The 21363-nt window shown below is 35.6% G+C and overlaps 2 long non-coding RNA genes across 2 annotated transcripts in view; one reads left to right on the top strand and one right to left on the bottom strand.

Annotated features, from left to right (window-relative positions):
- LOC122453035 overlaps positions 1 to 21363 on the top strand; it is a 283162-nt gene that overhangs the window by 5497 nt on the left and 256302 nt on the right. The window lies entirely within an intron of this gene.
- On the bottom strand, positions 5149 to 11025 carry LOC122453042. The gene is made up of 4 exons (XR_006272929.1): positions 10790 to 11025; positions 8854 to 8909; positions 8053 to 8172; positions 5149 to 5895 (listed from the first exon to the last, which is right to left on the bottom strand). It is a non-coding gene; the product is annotated as an uncharacterized LOC122453042 (long non-coding RNA).

Genomic DNA, 21363 nt, shown 5'->3' with positions numbered 1-21363 from the left:
AGCAGCTCATATAACTCAATGCCAGAAAAATAAACAACCCAGTCAAAAAGTGGGGAAAAGACCTAAACAGACATTTCTCCAATGATGACATACAGATGGCTAACAAACACATGAAAAGATGCTCAACATCACTCATTATTAGAGAAATGCAAATCAAAACTACAATGAGATATCACCTCACACCTCTACGACTTTTTGATGATGGCCATTCTGACCAGTGTGAGGTGATATCTCATTGTAGTTTCGATTTGCATTTCTCTAATAATGAGTGATATATGGAATTTTAAAAAGATGGTAACGATAACCCAATATGCAAAACAGAAAACGAGACACAGATGTACAGAACAGACTTTGGGACTCTGTGGGAGAAGGCGAGGGTAGGATGTTCTGAGAGAATAGCATTGAAACAAGTATACTATCAAGGGTGAAACAGACCACCAGCCCAGGTTGGATGCATGAGACAAGTGCTCAGGGCTGGTGCACTGGGAAGACCCAGAGGGATGGGATGGGGAGGGAGGCGGGAGGGGGGATCGGGATGGGGAACATATGTAAATCCATGGCTGATTCATGTCAATGTATGGCAAAAAACACTACAATATTGTAAAGTAATTAGCCTCCAACTAATAAAAATAAATGAAAAAAAAAAAAGTCTACAAACAATAAGTGCTGGAGAGGGTGTGGAGAAAAGGGAATGCTCTTGCCCTGTTCGTGGGAATGTAAATTGATACAACCACTATGGAAGATGGTATGGAGATTCCTTCAAAACCTAGGAATAAAACCACCATATGACCCAGCAATCCCACTCCTAGACATATACCCTGAAGAAAACAAAACTGAAAAAGACACATGTATCCCATTGTTCTTTGCAGCCCTATTTACAATAGCTAGAATATAGAAGCAACCTAGATGTCCATCGACAGATGAATGGATTAAGAAGTAGTGGTACATATACACAATGGAATATTACTCAGTCATAAAAAGGAATGCCTTTGAGTCAGTTCTAATGAGGTGTATGAACCCAGAACCTATTATACAGAGTGAAGTAAGTCAGAACGAGAAAGACAAATATCCTATATTAACACATATATACAGAATCTAGAAAGATGGCACCAAATAATTTATTTGTAGGGCAGCAATGGAGAAACAGATATAGAGAACAGACTTATGGACATGGGGAGAGGGGAGGAGAGCTTGAGATGTATGGAGAGGGTAACATGGAAACTTTCATTACCAAATGTAAAATAGATAGGCAACAGGAATGTCCTGTATGTCTCAGTGAACTCAGATAGAAGCTCTGTATTAACCTAGAGGGGTGGAATGGGGAGGGAGGTTGGAGAGGGTTTCAAGATGTAGGGGACATATGTATACCTATGGCTGATTCATGTTGAGGTTTGACAGAAAACAACAAAATTCTGTAAAGCAATTATCCTTCAATTAAAAAATAAATAAATTAAACTATTGTGAAAATAAGAGGATTCAAAGGTCTTTCTTCTCAGTGTAGTGCTAAAAATATCAATTTATTATCATTAATATTAATGGTATAGAAATATAATATTATATTGTCTTTTTAGGCATGCTAGCTGATGCAGTAACTTGGTTATTATATCTTAAATGAGGTAGTAGTAACTATTATAAACTATTTTTTTCCTTTACTACATGTCATATTGTTTTTCAAATGAAATATAACTCAGATAGCTTTTTCTAGTTAAGTAATGCCTCAATTGTAATAATTTACAATATTAAACACAGTTTCCTACCAGCATTGTTTAGAATGTAATATCAAGTATTTTTTAAATGCTACCCATGGAGAAAAATATTGATGGTTGCAGAAAGATGTCATCAGAGACTGGGCCAAATTAACCAGCACAGTAATTTCCTTCCAAATGCAACATCCTTAACTTAGAAGAAAGATCTGTTTCACAATGTTATAAATATGTCTATCCCTGGAGCAGGCTTGATAATTAATGCCACATATTCATGATGAGAAAAATATATGAGTTTGGTCATAAATGTTCTCATGCATTTTAGATGTCAATAAAATGAATAGCCTTTATTATTTCCTAATGATAACTTGTTTCTAGACACTGCTACTTTGCAGGAGATGATGACTGCATTGGCACATAATGAAATATTACAGGAACATGCCCTAAGCATTTGTAAGACACACCCTTAGCTCCAAATCAGTGCAGTAAGAGCAACATATACGGGCATGAGAACATGCTTGAGGAAATCCAACCCCTGCCCTTGCTTCCACCTACACTCTCATAAATCAGTCGAGGTGAATATCTTAAGCTCAGTTAGAAAAAAAAAATTTTAAGAAGACAATGTTCCAATAGAAGATCTTAACAGACCCATCACAAGCAAGGAAATCAAAACTGTCATCAAAAATCTTCCAGCAAACAAAAGCCCAGGACCAGATGGCTTCACAGCTGAATTCTACCAAAAATTTAGAGAGGAGCTAACACCTATCTTACTCAAACTCTTCCAGAAAATTGCAGATGAAGGTAAGCTTCCAAACTCATTCTATGAGGCCACCATCACCCTAATTCCAAAACCAGACAAAGATGCCACAAAAAAAGAAAACTACAGGCCAATATCACTGATGAACATAGATGCAAAAATCCTTAACAAAATTCTAGCAAACAGAATCCAACAACATATTAAAAAAATCATACACCATGACCAAGTGGGCTTTATCCCAGGAATGCAAGGATTCTTTAATATCCGCAAATCAATCAATGTAATACACCACATTAACAAATTGAAAGATAAAAACCATATGATTATCTCAATAGATGCAGAGAAAGCCTTTGACAAAATTCAACACTCATTTATGATTAAAACTCTCCAAAAGCAGGAATAGAAGGAACATACCTCAACATAAAAAGCTATATATGACAAACCCACAGCAACATCACCCTCAATGGTGAAAAATTGAAGGCATTTCCCCTGAAATCAGGAACAAGACAAGGGTGCCCACTCTCACCACTACTATTCAACATAGTGTTGGAAGTTCTGGCCCAGCAATCAGAGCAGAAAAGAAGTAAAAGGAATCCAGATAGGAAAAGAAGAAGTGAAACTCTCACTGTTTGCAGATGACATGATCCTCTACATAGAAAACCCTAAAGACTCTACCAGAAAATTACTAGAGCTAATCAATGAATATAGTAAAGTTGCAGGATATAAAATTAACACACAGAAATCCCTTGCATTCCTATATACTAACAATGAAAAAACAGAAAGAGAAATTAAGGAAACAATACCATTCACCATTGCAACAAAAAGAATAAAATACTTAGGAGTATATCTACCTAAAGAAACAAAAGACCTATACATAGAAAACTATAAAACACTGATGAAAGAAATCAAAGAGGACACAAACAGATGGAGAAACATACCGTGTTCATGGATTGGAAGAATCAATATTGTCAAAATGGCTATTCTACCCAAAGCAGTCTATAGATTCAATGCAATCCCTATCAAGCTACCAACGGTATTTTTTCACAGAACTAGACCAAAGAATTTCACAATTTGTATGGAAATACAAAAAACCTCGAATAGCCAAAATAATCTTGAGAAAGAAGAATGGAACTGGAGGAATCAACCTGCCTGACTTCAGACTCTACTACAAAGCCACAGTCATCAAGACAGTATGGTACTGGCACAAAGACAGAAATATAGATCAATGGAACAGAATAGAAAGCCCAGAGATAAATCCACGAACCTATGGACACCTTATCTTTGACAAAGGAGGCAAGGATATACAATGGAAAAAAGACAACCTCTTTAACAAGTGGTGCTGGGAAAACTGGTCAACCACTTGTAAAAGAATGAAACTAGAACACTTTCTAACACCATACACAAAAATAAACTCAAAATGGATTAAAGATCTAAATGTAAGACCAGAAACTATAAAACTCCTAGAGGAGAACATAGGCAAAACACTCTCCGACATAAATCACAGCAAGATCCTCTATGACCACCTCCCAGAATATTGGAAATAAAAGCAAAACTAAACAAATGGGACCTAATGAAACTTAAAAGCTTTTGCACTACAAAGGAAACTATAAGTAAGGTGAAAAGACAGCCCTCAGATTGGGAGAAAATAATAGCAAATGAAGCAACAGACAAAGGATTAATCTCAAAAATATACAAGCAACTCCTGCAGCTCAATTCCAGAAAAATAAATGACCCAATCAAAAAATGGGCCAAAGAACTAAACAGACATTTCTCCAAAGAAGACATACAGATGGCTAACAAACACATGAAAAGATGCTCAACATCACTCATTATCAGAGAAATGCAAATCAAAACCACAATGAGGTACCATTACACGCCAGTCAGGATGGCTGCTATCCAAAAGTCTACAAGCAATAAATGCTGGAGAGGGTGTGGAGAAAAGGGAACCCTCTTCCACTGTTGGTGGGAATGCAAACTAGTACAGCCACTATGGAAAACAGTGTGGAGATTTCTTAAAAACTGGAAATAGAACTGCCATATGACCCAGCAATCCCACTTCTGGGCATACACACTGAGGAAACCAGATCTGAAAGAGACACGTGCACCCCAATGTTCATCGCAGCACTGTTTATAATAGCCAGACATGGAAGCAACCTAGATGCCCATCAGCAGATGAATGGATAAGGAAGCTGTGGTACATATACACATGGAATATTATTCAGCCATTAAAAAGAATTCATTTGAATCAGTCCTAAATGAGATGGATGAAACTGGAGCCCATTATACAGAGTGAAGTAAGCCAGAAAGATAAAGAACATTACAGCATACTAACACATATATATGGAATTTAGAAAGATGGTAACGATAACCCTATATGCAAAACAGAAAAAGAGACACAGAAATACAGAACAGACTTTTGAACTCTGTGGGAGAAGGTGAGGGTGGGATATTTCAAAAGAACAGCATGTATACTATCTATGGTGAAACAGATCACCAGCCCAGGTGGGATGCATGAGACAAGTGCTCCGGCCTGGTGCACTGGGAAGACCCAGAGGAATCGGGTGGAGAGGGAGGTGGGAGGGGGGATCGGGATTGGGAATACATGTAAATCCATGGCTGATTCATATCAATGTATGACAAAACCCACTGGAAGAAAAAGAAAAATAAAAAAAAAAAAAAAAAAAGAAGACAATGTTCCTCTTTCTTTGGTTCGCAGGACCAAGTCCTCTATTCATGGTCACCCCTGCTTTCTAGACACAGCATTTGTTTGTTTTTCAGAAAATCTCCAAGGGCTTGACTTCTGTGGGTGATTTTGTTCCACATTAGGAGAGAAGGACTGACATGTATTCTTACTCCATGGCACGTTGCAAACATGTGAGGCTGACACAATAGGTATGGATAAGAGCAGTTAGTTCATGTGATGGGAAGAATTACCTATAGGATAGAAAATTAAAATAGGACTGTTGATTTCATTTCCAATATATAAAGGACTTGGAGGTCATTCCTGTCTTTATATTGATGAAGATAAATGCACTTAAAATTGATGATTTTCCATGGACCCATCAGAGAACAGAGACTGCAGGGCAAACTCCCACTCTGAATGTTGGTGAGGCAGGCAAATACAGAGTCACAGCTGAGATTTATTCATGAACTGAAGCGGAAGCTGCTGGTGCCGTAATCCAATAGGGACACTTAAAGGGTGATTTTGAGGAAAAACTGGAGACCGAATATGAACCAGGATGAGAGGGAGAAACGTGTGGAACCACAGCTTTATGGGTCTTCAGTGAGCTTTAAGTTCCTGAAACCCAGCTTGTCTCACAGTGAAGATCCAAGAAAATCCTCTTGTGGCTTTGGCACAGAAAGGGGAAGAGTAATCATGGTGAAATATTCCCAGAGAGTTGTCCATAACAAAGACATATGCTTGAGGGGAAAAGACTTTGTGAAAAAAAGGAAAGTGTTAGTTGCTCAGTCATATCCGACTCTTCACGACCCCATGGGCTGTAGCCCACCAGGCTCCTCAGTCCATGGAATTCTCCAGGCAAGAATACTGGAGTGGGCTGCCATTTCCTTCTCCAGAGGGTCTTCCTGACCCACGGATCAAACCCAGGTCTCCTGCATTGCAGGCAGATCCTTTACTGTCTTATCAGAGCCTTATCCCAGGTGAGGGAAGGGCATCCTTACTCCAACCAGTTTTCTGGTCTCACCTAAGGGGGAAAAAAGTTATACCATGAAGATGCTCTTATGAGGGTCACAGCCCAGGGACCCAGGCATCCTAAAACCTGAGATTTAATGCTTAGACTACATAATGCCTCCCTTCTACCACACTTTATCACACCAACCAGGCTCCAAAGTAGCAGCCTAGTGGATTATAATGGAAAGAGCTGTAAAATGCAGATTATCTCTGAAGAAGAGTACTTAGGGAAGTCCAAAGTCAATAGGGAAGATAAAAACAAGTATACTAGAGGAAATTGAATTCTCTGGACCCTACATTTATAGCAAACATTAGCACAAAAAATCTGACTTTAAAAAAATTATGAAGCATGCCAAAAAGCAAGAAAAATGGAGTCTAAAGAAACAAAGCAAGAATCAGAATCAAAAGGGTACACACAGATACTGAAATTACCAGGATTTAATGTAACAATGATTAATAAGTTAAAGATTAAAGGAACAAGCAGAAAACACATAAGAAGAGATGAGTAATGAAAGTGAAGAGGGGAGGATTCTAGGAAAGAATCAAAAGGAAATATTAGAAATCAGACAGAAAGGCAGAGCGTCTCTGATGCACTCGACAGTAGATTGGACATGCCTGAGTATAGATTTAGTGAGAACAAAGATAGGTCAATAGAATAAATAGGTCAATAGAATATAAATATGTCAATACCAAATTGAAAGGGAAAGGAGAAAAGATTCAAGCACATTCAAGAACTATGAGACAACTGCAAAAAAGTAACATATGCTTAATTGAAATACCAGATAAAGAAGAAACAGAAGAAATATATGAAGTCATAATGGCTGAAAACTATCCAAAATTAATCATACATTAAACCACAGATCTAGGAAGTTCAGAGAATACCAAGAAGGAGAATTACTGCACGTCCTCCTTCAAAAAAAAAAAAAAAAAATCAAGAAACTACACCTAGGCATATCATATTCAAGCTGTAGGAAATCAAAGCCACAGAGAAAAATCTTGAATCTAAAAGGAAAAATATACCATACTTACAGATGAACAAAGAAAAGAATTATAGTGACCTTCTTATCAGAAATAAGACAGTGGAGGGAAATATTTAAAGTTTTGAGGGAAAATCATCAGTATATAATTCCATAGCCAGTAAAATCATTCTTCAAGAGCAAAGAAAAAAATTTTTTGTTTTTCTCAGACAAAGAAAACTTGAGGTACTTTATCACCAACAGAACTACCCTGAAAGTAATGTGAAAAGATGTTCTTCAGGGAGAAAGAAAATTTTATATAGGATAGAAATTCAGACCTACATGAAGAAAGGAAACATGTTGGCAAAGTAATAAATCAAAGTAAAATGAAGGCTTTTACTTTTCTCATTTTTAATTGCACTAAAAGATAACTTTGTTTAAAGCAGTAATAGTAACAATGCATTAGGTTATTATGGGATATGGGTAAGTGAAGTGAATGAATAAGTGAAAATGAGACAGGAGGGACAAATTGGGAATAGCTCTATTACATATACATGAAGCAGTATAGAGTTATTTGAAAGTGGATTTACACTGGTTTAAAATGCACAATTGAATTCTGTCAACTACTAAAAATATTTTTAAAAGAAGTATAATTGATATGATAAAAGAAGAAAAAAAAATAGAATCATGAAGTGCTCACCTGAAACTGGAAAGGCACAAAAAGAAAGAAATAAGAAGAAAAAAATAAGTGCAGTGATTAGAACAGATAAGCATGGTAGAAATTAATATTTATAATCACTTTAAATACATATATACATCAACTAAAAAGGTAAATTGTTGAAGTGAATAAAAAAATATGTATCAGGAAGATAATGGTCATTGCTGTGACAAATAGCCTTTACAATTTCAGTGACTTAACACAATAGGAGTTATCTTCTTGCTTACATAAGAGCAGATCAAGGATCCTAGTATTGGGGACCAAGGTCTTCTACACAGTGTCAGAGACTGAAGTCTTTCTATTGCATGGCTTCTTCTTCCCTAGTACTTTATAAATTAGGTATCCAGCTGATACAAAAGGAAAAGAGAGCAAAGAGTAAGAATTTATAGATACATAATTCACAAATTTTTCTCCAAACAGCCTTGAGAATGACAACTTAATTAAAAGATATTTATAAATTTTAAATGTGCGATCTGCTAAGTCACTTCAGTTGTGTCCAAGTCTTTTGCGACCCCAAGGACTGTAACCCTCAAGGCTCCTCTGTCCATGGGATTCTCCAGGCAAGAATAAGGAGTGGGTTGCCATTTCCTTCTCCAGGGGATCTTCCTGACTCAGGCATTGAGCCCGCATCTCTTATGTCTCCTGCATTGGCAGGCGGGTTCTTTACCACTAGTGCTGCCTTCAAAGGAGAAGTATAAACCGCTAGGGCTTAGAGGGAGTTTATCCTATGAACACCAATTTATTGCACTCTGTTATATAAATGTAAATTTTAATCTCTAAAATGAAAATGTGGCATTTTAGATACATTTGCCAAAGAAAACTTGAGATTTAAAGAAGCGTGGAGGAAACACACTCAAATCGTGCTTCAAAACATTATTTGGACTATTTCTGTAAACCAGTTTTAATAAATTGTTTTTTTTTTAAACTTGGCAAAGACGTTTTATTTTAAATGTTAAAAAGTGAACCAGTTTGGTAAACAGCTAAACCCAAATTGGCTTAAATGAAAAATGCTGTTCTAAAATACTTACCTCTCTTCTAAGTTTATGACCCCTTGTTTCCATTCAGTTACCTCCATGTGAATGGTCTAGAAGATAATTAAACTCATATGTCCAAAATTTAAAAACAAAATAAAACATCGGGGTCTCCACTAAAAGAACTTCCAATATTGTAAAGAGAGAATGAAGATAATTCAATAAATTCATTAGATGCCAGGAAAGGAGAACAAACAACAACAAAAATGACACAGCACAAAATGGTATAGTAATTCAAGTATATAAAAACATCTCAATGGATGCAAACTGATTAATCATATGGCCAGTTAAAGCACAGAGATTTTCTTAATTTAAATTTATGTACTTTGTGAGAAATGGCGAAACAGTGACACAGGAAGGCTGAAAGTAAACAAATGGAAAAATATATTAGACATGCTATATTAATATCACACCAAATAGATTTGAAACCAAAAATAGATTACTAGAGATAAAGATAATCATATTTTAATGATAAATCTATTCCCTGAGAATATGTAGCAGTTTCAACCTGTGTGCAACTAACAACACATCCTCAAATCCATGAGGCAAAATTGAAATAATTTAAGAAGACTTAACAAATTCATGTATGTGGAAGATTTTAACACAACTCTGTGTAGTACTGGCATCAAGCATATAAATTTAATACATATACAGACAGAGTGAATAACACAACTAACATATTTGGTCTAATGTGTATCTAGAAAATCTCTCACCCAACAGTACAGAGTAGAGAGATCATTTTTCAAACACTCATGAAACTTATACAAATATTGACCCTAGAACAGGCTACAAAGTCAATCACAACAAATACCAGTAAATCAATAGGATATTGTCTGATCATAGGCAATAACGTTACACAGCAATATATTTTGAATAGATGGATATAACATGTATTTTGAATTTTAAAGCAACATTCTCCAATGTATTTCTTGGATGTCATAACGATGACATTTAGATGATGATGAAGGTAGCAGCAAATTTCAGTAGAGTGCTTGACATGGGTCATGTACTGTGTCGTACATATACACAATATATATGGCATAAAATATATATGGCATAAAATACATATATGGCAATATATATATGCATACACACTGTGTCATATATATACACAATATATATGGCATAAAACCCTAGCAGTAGGTTCTACTCCTGTTATTATTTTGCTGATGAGGAAATTAAAGCATCGAGTTAATGAAGGATAGAGCTAAGCCTGAAAGTCCAGATAATTTGATTTCAGTTACCATGCTTTAAACCATGACAATGTGAAGAAATAAAAATGAAAGTTGCAATTAAGCAACAATGAGACACTACATATCAAAACTTGTGGAAGGCAGCTAAATGGCTTGTAGGGAATCCTATCTCAAGTTCATATAATAGTGGTGAAGACACTTTGAAAATTAATGTTCTTTCTATGAGTTCAGCACTAAAAGTCAGAAAGACAGAGACAAAGTACATTCAAGAAGCAAACTTGGGATATAAACTAAGGAAATGAAGAAGACAGAAGAAAAACATTAATTAAATATAAAACAAAGAAGCATAGACTTAAAATCTATTTCTCTAAAAAAAATTCCTTTAACAAAACTGATTTTTAAAAAGGCAGTACAAATATTATTAATAAAAAGGACCATGAGTATCTATAGAATATAACTATTAAAAATAAATATTAAAATATTAAAATTTTCATATAAACACTTGAGTAAACTGGCCAATTTTCCAAAAGACTGTATGACACCAAAATTGACAGAAAAGAAATTTAAAAAGTATTTAATCTAAAACCATTGTCACTTACCTGGTCAGGAACCTACTCACAAAATGGGCACAAAATGAGACAATTTTTAAGTATAGGTTTCACTAAGTTTTCAAAGGATAGATAACATCTGTTTTGGACACATTTTCAAAAATTAAGGAATACAGAAGTTTCTCAACTTACCAAAGCCAGAGAGAGAGAGAGAGGAAGAAGTGAATACAATATGGGCCAATGTCTTTTGTAAGCAGAGATGCAAAAACTCTAAATAAAACAGTAACACAAATTAACAAATATTATCTATTTCTATAAAATATATAACATCTAATTTTCAAAATGTGCAGATAAGTGTTTTATAATCGACATACTTAACTTGTTTTCACTAACAAAGTTGCATAATGATGAAAACTTTGCCAAACATCTGTTTTCAAAGTTTTCTCTTGATAGCAGGAACTGTTTTCCAAAACAATCATTTTCTCACTTCTTATTCAAAATGCCTCTTTTATATTGGTACATATTAAGGGTGTGAGTGTGTTTAAATACTGCTAAGCAGGCATTTTTAATCATAATCATAGGAAAGTTAAGAAATTTGGAATAGCTTTTTTTTTTTTTTAATAAGAGAAAAACATGAAACTCATCTTCAGATACTCCAGCTTTTTAAAAAACTTTACCATGAGTCAACCAGTCTCCTTATAGTACTTGAGATTTTCATGTCAGCTTCTCATTTTAGTGCAGATTGCAGTAAATATTTTTCCACTCAAGGTAATACAATCTCAAAATTTACTATAATAGAATCCCTAAAGCCCTCTGACCTGTAAGCTTAATGATGGAACCAGTTTCAATCTGTATATTAAATGCTAGTAAACCTGGTTGCTTTCCTACTTTTTAAATTAAAAATAAGTATAAAAGGATGACCTGGTGATCCTCTGGAATGCAAGCACCCCTTATTAGGAACTGCTTTGAGGAGGTAGGGTAGTCAGAAATCTTTCCACATCAGGTATGGCCCAGAGTGGCTAGCTATCAAATGAGGTTTTAGGATGACTGAATCCTGAAAGATGGGAGGAAGAATTCTACCTCCGTTTTCAGGAATCATCATTTCAACCAGAAGAGTCAGCACTGCCACCGTCTATACCACATTATCAACACTAGTTCAGTGCTCTGGTCTCATGATAGATTCTTTAAAAAAAAAAAAAAAATTTATTGGAGGATAATTGCTTTACATTATTGTGTTGGTTTCCTCCATACATCAACATGAATCAGTCACAGGTATGCTTATGTCCCCTCCTTGCGGAGCCTCCCTCCCACCTCCACCCCATTGCACCCCTCTAGGTTGTCACGGGGCACTGGGCTGAGCTCGCTGCGTCACCAAGCAAATTCCCACTGGCTATCTGTTTTCCATTAGGTAAAGTACCTACTTCCATGCTACTCTGTCAGTTCAAACCACCCGCTCCTTCTCCCACTGTGTCCACAAGGCTGTTCTCTGTATCTGCGTCCCCATTGCCACCCTGAAGTAGGTTTATCAGTGCCATCTTTCAAGTCATGATAGATTCTTAAAATACATTCTGAAATATTAGATGTTGAGGCTTTTCTTGAAATATTTCTAGACACAGAAATGTATTATGTTCATTCCAACTAATTTAAACACCAACGACAGATTCATTATGAAAAATATAACATACAGCCTTGATTATAGGGCCATATTTTACATAGTAAGGCTGAAACACAGCTTAAGGAAACTGTCTTATTCAAGTTTCTGAGATCTTGCTCAGTGCTAGTTGGAACAGCATGGTCTTTATACACACTAACGGAAATTTCAACTACTGTAACATCAAGACCCTCAAAGGACTTTTTGAAAGAAACATGTTTTTCTATTTTAACAGTAGACTCCCTGAAAATGAGTTATATGTTAGAATGTCAATTACTTTTATTTGCCTTCATTAGTACTGGTATTGCAAACAATTTGTCCTAATGGAAGAAAAGAAAAGACTAAAGTCCTTCAATAACCCCTCTCATTAATTCTTTGTGCAAACAAACTCTAGTTTGGGATAAAGCAAGATAACCTAATGGATGTTTTGTAGAGGATGTGCAGTCACTTTGTTTACCAGTTAAGTTTTATCAAATAAAATGGACCAAGAAAAGCCAAGAAAAGTTTGCAGTTCTATAAATCTCAAGCTATATTTTGAACATTCCTGAAACACCCCATCTCCAGACCTCAGCTTTGAATAGATTTATGAGAGTCAAAGGTCACAGTTCTTGCAAACAGAGGAAACAGCACATAGAGCTTTTGTTTATTTTCTGTCTCTTAAAAAAATCAAATATGGCCATCAAGGACATAAAACACTAATACTCAACTACTAGTAGCAGAAGAAGAGCCCGTGGGTGTTTTTGTCTCCTTGGTTACCATGCGTAACAAAAACAGATGCAGAATAACTTTCAGGTTTCCTCTGTCTTGTTGTAACCAAGGTTTTAATACATTTGTTTTAAATAATAGAGGAATTCCACGGAACATCTGCATGGAGGAAGCAAGTCAATTCAGTTGCTTATGAACTTAGGAATATGGGAGGGAGGAGCCAAGATGGCGGAGGAGTAGGACGGGGAGACCACTTTCTCTCCTACAAATTCATCAAAAGAATAACTGAACGCAGAGCAAACTTCGCAAAACAACTTCGGATCGCTAGCTGAGGTCATCAGGCGCCCAGAAAAGCAGCCCATTGTCTTCGAAAGGAGACTTTTACGATTTTTTAATTAGGGGGAAAAAAATTTTTTTTTCTTTTCTTTTTTTTTTCTTTTTCTTTCTTTTTTTTTCTTTTTTTTCTTTCCTTTTTCTCTTCTATTTTCTATTTTTCTTTTTCTCTTATTTCTTTTAAAGTCCTCTAGTACTCCTCTACTACTCCTTAATTTTCATTTTCAATACACTATAACCTTACAAAAAAAAAAAGAAGAAGAGAAGCCCTATTTTTAAACCAAAGATTATTCTCTCCCAATCTTGACTCTCTGTTTTCTACCTCAGAACACCTCTATTTCCTCCTTTCCCCTTCTCTTCCCAATCCAATTCTGTGAATCCTTGTAGGTGACTGGGCTACGGAGAACACTCTGGGAACAGACAGCTGCGTAGATCTGTCTCTCTCCTCTTGAGTCCCTCTTTTTCTCCTCCTGTTCATCTCTATCTCCCTCCTCCCTCTCCTCTTCTTCATGTAACTCTGTGAACCTCTCTGGGTGTCCCTAACGGGGGAGAATCTTTTAGCCATTAACCTAGAAGTTTTCTTATCAGGGCTGTATAGTTGGAGAAGTCCTGAGACTACAGAAAGGAATATGGACAGGATGGCTTGTGGCCTGTATAGCAGGAAGATTTCTTTGGCTTCAGACTGAAGGACATTTGTTTTAGTTCTAAAATTTCTATTTATTAGGTCTTGGAACTCTGGAGAAACCTATGCAAGTTTGTGGAGCCTTTTCTTCTTCATCTGTAGCATAATTGATTTCCTCTTTGTCTTGTAGCGCTATTGACATGATTATGAGAAATTATCAGGAAACTTTCTTTTCCATTTTATTTATTTTTGCATTTTAAAGTTCAAGAATAATACAAATTTAAGGTCTCACAATGGTGTTCTGTAGCTGTGAGTTCTTCCACTCTCAGAATCTCCTCACCTATATCCCTGCTCTGGGCTGGTTTATCTGCTTTGGCTGGGTGAAATGGGGAAAAAGCTAACACAGTGACATCAAGATGAGCTGTATTTTTCTATTAGCAACATTTATCAGAGTTAACTTTCTACTCTCTTCAAGTATCATGTTAGAAGACCCTGTACCAGCGGCGGCAGTGTCTTTCCATGGCCCTATCTGATGAATGGATTTACAATGGCAGTTGCTCTGCTACTAAGCATTTATCTTTTCACATGAATCAAAAGTAGGAAATGAAAAGGTCATCTCTATTCCATATTCAAAATGAATAGAAACAGTTCAACGTCTCTGGATTCTTAAAAGTATCCATTTTGCTCTTAACTTTAAATTACCAAGTTATTCATAATACCCCCTTACGAGTAACTTTAGAAAGAAAGAAAGTGAAGTTGCTCAGTCGTGTCTGACTCTTTGTGACCCCACGGACTGTAGCCCACAAGGCTCCTCCGTCCATGGGATTCTCCAGGCAAGAATACTGGAGTGGGTTGCCATTTCCCTCTCCAGGGGATCTTCCCGACCTAGGGATTGAATCAGGGTCTCCCACATTATAGGCAGATGCTTTACCGTTTGATAACTTTAAATCTTCTCTAATTCTTCCCAGTAAGTTGATTCACAAATTTCTTGTGATTTAGCTATTTATAACTAATTTTTTTTCAGGTATTTCAGAAAGAGTGATTTGAGGTTCATGTAGCTATTTTTTTTTTCTTCAAACTAAGAACATTAGTATTTTCTAAAGCTTCTGTCTAGACTTAAAACAACTTTTGGTTATAGGTGATTCATTGAAATGTCCTACTTTCTCTTTAGATCATCTCCATTTGCCTTTTCCTCTTTTTAAGCTATGTATATAGAAACCTGTTATTAGTACCCTTAATTAGGGAACTCTAGCTTCCATAGTAGCTCAGACGGTAAAGTATCTGCCTGCAATGCAGGAGACCAGGGTTCGACACCTGGGTCAGGAAGATCCCCTGGAGAAGGAAATGGCAACCCACTCCAGTATTCTTGCCTGGAGAATTCAATGGACAGAGGAGCCTGGTGGGCTGCAGTCCATTGGATCTGAAAGAGTCCCTGACACAACTGAGTAACATTAGTCCATTTCCTTTGGGCCCTATTTAATTGCCAACCGGCCTGGGAGATGGAGATTTGGAAAGTCTGGGCTCTGACTGTAGAGTGGTCCCAGTTGCAAAAATCCCACTCACCCTGTTAAGAGAAATGAACTGCTTTAGGACAGAGGTCCTAGAGCAGATTTCTAAGATTTGCAGCCAAATACTTAAATCAGTGAATCCTAGAATGACTTTAATCTTCCTGAACTACAAGTTTCCCAGGTTTAGACTGGCTCTAAGCTGAAACAGCACAAAGTTCATTGATAATTAATTTCTCTAAGATTATCTCCTATACTATTTTAGTTAGACAACTTCCTGATTATGGGCCACCTTAGCTGGTATTGACTCTCGCCCATCATAATTTCTTAAGATATATCAATGCCTTTGGATTTCTATAGCTCAGGAAGTAAAAATCAATATCTTCATGTAACATTGGATTTAGCACTTAACAGAATTTAAATAATATAATGGCATCATGCTTACATATGTGCTTAGTGGCTTCAGATGTGTCTGTTACTGTGTGACCCCATGGACTGTAACCCACCAGGCTCCTCTGTCCATGGGATTCTCCAGGCAAGAATACAGAAGGGATGGGTTGCCATGCCTTCCTCCAGGGGATCTTCCCAACCCAGAGATTGAACCCATATCTCCTACACTGCAGGCAGATTCTTTTAACCACTGAGCCACCAGGGAAGCCCATAATGACATCCACCATCACCATATCTTCTTAGGTCATTAAGAAAATGGATATTAATTTTGGGAAAAGTCCTAGGTCTCTCAAAATTAACAAACTATACAAGAACGAGGGACCAACAAAACTGAGGACTATTTTATTCATAAAAGGCCACTAGTTGTTGGTGGAATGCCTTGATCCCAGAGGAGGTATCTTCCTAAAACAAGGATTTGTTCCCTAAAAGCCAGAGGTAGTTCTGACTGGTAGGGATTAATTTCTGGACTCAGAGGACATGCTGTAAAACTAAGGGAATTCTGGTTTCTGACCAAGAGACCAGCTCTTTAAGTGGTCTACAATTTTTGTTTTACGTGCCAAAGAATACAAAGTTGAATAAGAAATGGTTCGGGCTCTAAATAGTTTTTAAACTGTGTGGAGGCAGCAAAGCATTAACTTTTCCCCTGGAACTTCCTTCTGGATCTTCAAATAGTCATGGTGATGGTGGGATGTGGGGCAAGTTCTCCCCCATCATTTGGGTAATTCTTGTTGTGGGAGCAATCAGCCATATATTTGGTTATGTTCCTAGCACACAAATGGATGTTCATTCAAGACATTCAGGATTTACTTTTCTCCTGGCCTGAGTCATCTTTTACTATGGCATCCTCCTCATCCTTGGACTCTGTACTCTGGAAGCTTTGAAACATCTTTGTCATTTCTCTTGTGAGTCAGTATTACAGTTATTTATGCATGCCCTTTTTCGTCTACTAGATTCTAAACTCTTTGGGCATTAAGACCACATATTGTTTGTCTTTGTTTCACTTTGATAGGTTTCATTATACTGTCAAATATACATGCAGAGTTGAATATTTGTAATAAATGAAGGAAGTCTGACTTTATTTTATCCAATAAAAATTTATGAGGAAACTATAATTGGTTATTCTTTCTTCAAATGTATAGTTATAATAAACAACCAAGTCCTACTGTATAGCACAGGGAACTATATTCAATATCCTGTGATCAACCATAATGGAAAAGAATATGAAAAATAATGTCTATATAACTGAATCACTTTGTTGAACAGCTGAAATTAGCACAACATTGTAAATTAACTATACTTCAGTAAAATAAATTTTAAGAATGTGTAGCTTTTCATAGTTCATTAGGTGAGGTGGCATTTTCTTAGTGGGAGAAGGTATGGCTTTTGTCTTTTTAAGACTATGATATTGAGGTTTTTATCACATAAAATATAAGCACATGTTCCTTGGAACTTTTCTAAATTAAGTAACTTATTTTTGAATTCTTGGTTTGAATAGTAAAAGATCAACGTGCAACTTTGTATTTGCATTTTATTTTGAAGTCTTGGTTTCCTGATGGTTTTTAGTGAGCATTCCAGTCAGACTGTAATTATTGCATACCAGTCCTTGCTTTACAGAGATTTTCGTGCTGACTTTATGACGTAGATACAGTTTTAATTCTAATTTTATGGGTGAAGAAACTTTGGGAGATTAAATAATTAGTTGGTCATAGAGCTGGTAAGTGGTCTGGGTGGATGCTAACTAACGCAACCCACTGTTTTAAACAATGAACTCTGTCACTTTTGGGGTTTTTTTGGCTTCTCTCATTGCTCCCTGCACCCCCTAATGTCTTGACCTCAAATGTTGTTCTACCTTGTGACAGAGAGGAGGGAAGGCCTTAGGAGACCTGGTACACGCGGAGTGCACCAGAGGTTAGCATCACAGACCGTGTTTACTGCTGCACTCAGCCAGGAGTTGTTGGCAGTTTCCAAAACCGTGAAGGCCTCCTCTCAACACAGGAGCCAGTGTAAATACACAGTCAAGGGACCACACCTGAGGAGGGTTTTCTGTCTTTTTAAGCGACCTTGTTCATGGCTCTGGGCCACTGGTGTTCCTTCTCATCAGTCAGATATTAAATTTCTCTTTCTGAAACTTCCTGTAAGGCTGTTTGAGGTCCTCCCTCCCCCGTCCCCCATGTTTTACAGGGTGATAAAGATTTCAAGCTCTTCAAAGACTAAGCTGATATATACTTTGAAAATGATATTGTCATCCTAATTAATATTTGTTGTGCTAATTAGAATTTCCTTTGAAAGATTTAGTTACCACTGCAGTTCCTACCCTACCTGCCAATTGTCAAAGGATAAGATATATTTAGTGCTGACACTTTGACTTTCACAATCTATGTAACAAGAGGTGGATCGTAAATTAGATTACTTTTAAAAATTGAAATATAGTTCATTTAGTATTCTGTAGTTTTAGGTGTATATAGCACAGTAATCCAGTTATACATACATATTCCTTTTCAGATGCTTTTCCCTTATAGATTATTACACAAGGTCTTTGTTGGTTCTATTTTATATGTACTTGTGTGTATGTGATTTTTGATATATGATGTAAGTTGTATGGTAAGGCTGGGCTGGTTCCGATTGAACAAAGATCTTTTCTTCCTGGTTCCATGTTGCCTGACTATCAGTAAATATTGTTGGATGCCACCCAGTACTCATGCTTTGAAGGGTACAAGAAATGAGTGACAAGATCTATGTATACAAGGCATTTAGCATTATTAAGAAAGGATTCCAACAAATTCTGGGTCATCAATAGTTTGGAGGCACATTTTTACTTTCGAAAACTGACTATGAAAAGCTAACAAGAAATAATAGATGGTTGAAGTTTGTATTGAGTAGTGGTGTTTGAAAGATGAAAGCTTGGAACATTTTTACTTTGGTGGACCTACAAAATGCAAATGGGCTTAGCAGAATTGCAAAAATCAAATCTGAAACTTGGTTCTCAGAGAACACACTGCAGGGCTTGAAGATCTGAGATAATTAATAGGAATTAATCTTAAACTTGCTGACAACAGTTTGCAGAGAGGTTGCTGACATGACTTGGTGCTATGGAAGACAAAGTTGACATGTAATAAAACTGAACTTAATTCTACCTGCCAAAACATTAGAAAAGTATGCTTATCAAATAGAGAAACATTACTGAAGTATGTATATAAAAATACCCATAATAGGTTTTTACAAAGAATGAAAGCAAATTAAATAATGAACATTTCATAGATGCCCCTTTAAAAAGTACTGGTTAAATATAGATGAAATTCTTTTGCATGCTACCCTGTCTTATCTATTTAATTTGGATATTCACCTACCATATTATGTAGCTTGATTTTGTATTTGACATATGAGAAGATGGATCAACTTTCCTGTATTGCAACATTTTTTGGTTCACATTTTCAACATGTAATTTCAGTTTAGCTAATTTTTAATTACAGTTTTATTACTTTATTGCAGTGTTTTATTCCTAATATCATGTACTTCTATATTGAAAGCTGATACAGTGCACAAATGTTGTTAAACATATAAACTGATGGCATAATTTGCCCTTGACCTTGGATCTTGGTAGTTGCTAGAACACTGAAGGGAGAGAATTTTTTTCTGGCCACTTGGGAGACTACCAAAGGCATTAATTTTAAAACTAGACTGGAGTAATTACCATTACATTTATGTTAGAGGTTAACATTTGTGTTATTTCCTCTTATTGCCTGGCTTTACAGAATGTTATGCCCCACTGCTTTTATTAAATCCAGGTAATAGAGGAAATAACAGTGTTATTAACCTCTAACACTGATGAAAAATTAGTCTTAAGTAAAACATGGTTTAAAATCAGAGCAATTGTGCTAGTCATCTAGCTGGTTCCCCAGTGAAGCACAGTAAGGCTTTGTGTACTTACTGTTTTCATATTTATTATTATAAAAGTAAAAACAGAGTATAATAAGAAATAAATCTCTGGGGCAATAGGATTTAGATTTTAATACATACTATACTCTTACTAATAAATATTATTGGTTTGCATGACACTAAACAACTAAGTATAGATTTTTAACAGTATCACTTTTCTATACTTGAAAAAAGAGTTTTTGATAACTTGACTACTTTCATAGAAAGTACTTAGAAATTTAATATATAATAGTTGACCCTATAGGAAATCTTCAGTGCGATGCTTCTAAACATAAATGTGTTTATGCTGAGTAGTGCGGAGAAAAATTCCCTTTTCCATGAATGTTTCACTTAAAATATTACCTTTTAAAGTGATTTTTAATATTTAGGCAGAGGAATATTTTGCTTCTCTGGTTGTACTATATATATATATATATATATATATGTATGTATTTATAGTACATGGTCTTGTGGGGATGTTTATTCCATGTGAGATCACAAAGTAACTATCTCAAATAATTTTATTTTCATGCACGTGTGGCAATGTAGACTTAGGTAATAATTTATTAAGCAAAATATTTTTTACAGAAGAGTTTGATATCATAGCTCATTTAGTTATAACCCTAAATGTAATTTATATGTTTTGATTCATAAATATTGTGGTTAAATTTAATATTAAAGCAACACATAAATTTAATCAAATACAACATATCTGTATCTATGTGAGTAACTTTAAAGGGTTTTTGATAGCTTGATTTTTAAATACATCCTTCTTTTTAACTGTTACTAGTGAATTGCCAAATTATTTGAAGGTAATTTTTTTTCTCTTGTGAAATAAAATGTGTCTTTTAATTGTAAGCATATTGTGTCCTAAACTACACAATGTATTTTTAAAATAATGATGTATTAAGAGATTTCTTTTTAATCTATTATTTCAGCTTAAATAGTTAACAAAATTGATTAGGACAAGTATCATTTTTGAGAGAGATCATTTTGTTTTATGTATGTATTCAAAGGTTTATGTAGGAGAACATTAATATATTTGAAAGCATTTTTGTGAATTAAATGAAATCATACATATAAATATTTAATAACTATGCAAATATGAAATATAATAATACTGTTGTCATGACTTATAGTGAAAAAGATATATAAACATCACAGAATTCATAGTATTTCTATGGTATATTTCTAACAGAAATGGTATTTCTAACAGAAAACAATAAAGAAAAGTGAGCACCATACTTCTTAATCTTTAGGTGAATATACATTCCAGTGGCATGAATAGTCCTATGTGAAGACTCAATAACCCATTTATCTTTTATATTAAGAACCACTTCAGAGGTTAAATGAGTATTTCTAAACCAAAAATTACCCTTCAACATTATTGACTAGAAGCTTAGTTAGTACCCACAACAAGCCTGTCGTTAATGAACTTAGTCTCCAACAAAAGGAAAAGGAGGCATCAGATCTCAACTCTGGATGTGTACGGCTCCCTTATTCAAAACACATTAGTGCACTGTATTTTCTCACTTAGAGAAGCTTTTGTGTCCTGAGCATGTGGCTGTTTAAATGCCCCAGCGGG

Source organism: Cervus canadensis, chromosome 1 (assembly GCF_019320065.1).
Source record: "Cervus canadensis isolate Bull #8, Minnesota chromosome 1, ASM1932006v1, whole genome shotgun sequence".
NCBI lineage: Eukaryota > Metazoa > Chordata > Mammalia > Artiodactyla > Cervidae > Cervus > Cervus canadensis.
This window is presented reverse-complemented; position numbering and strand designations above follow the sequence as displayed.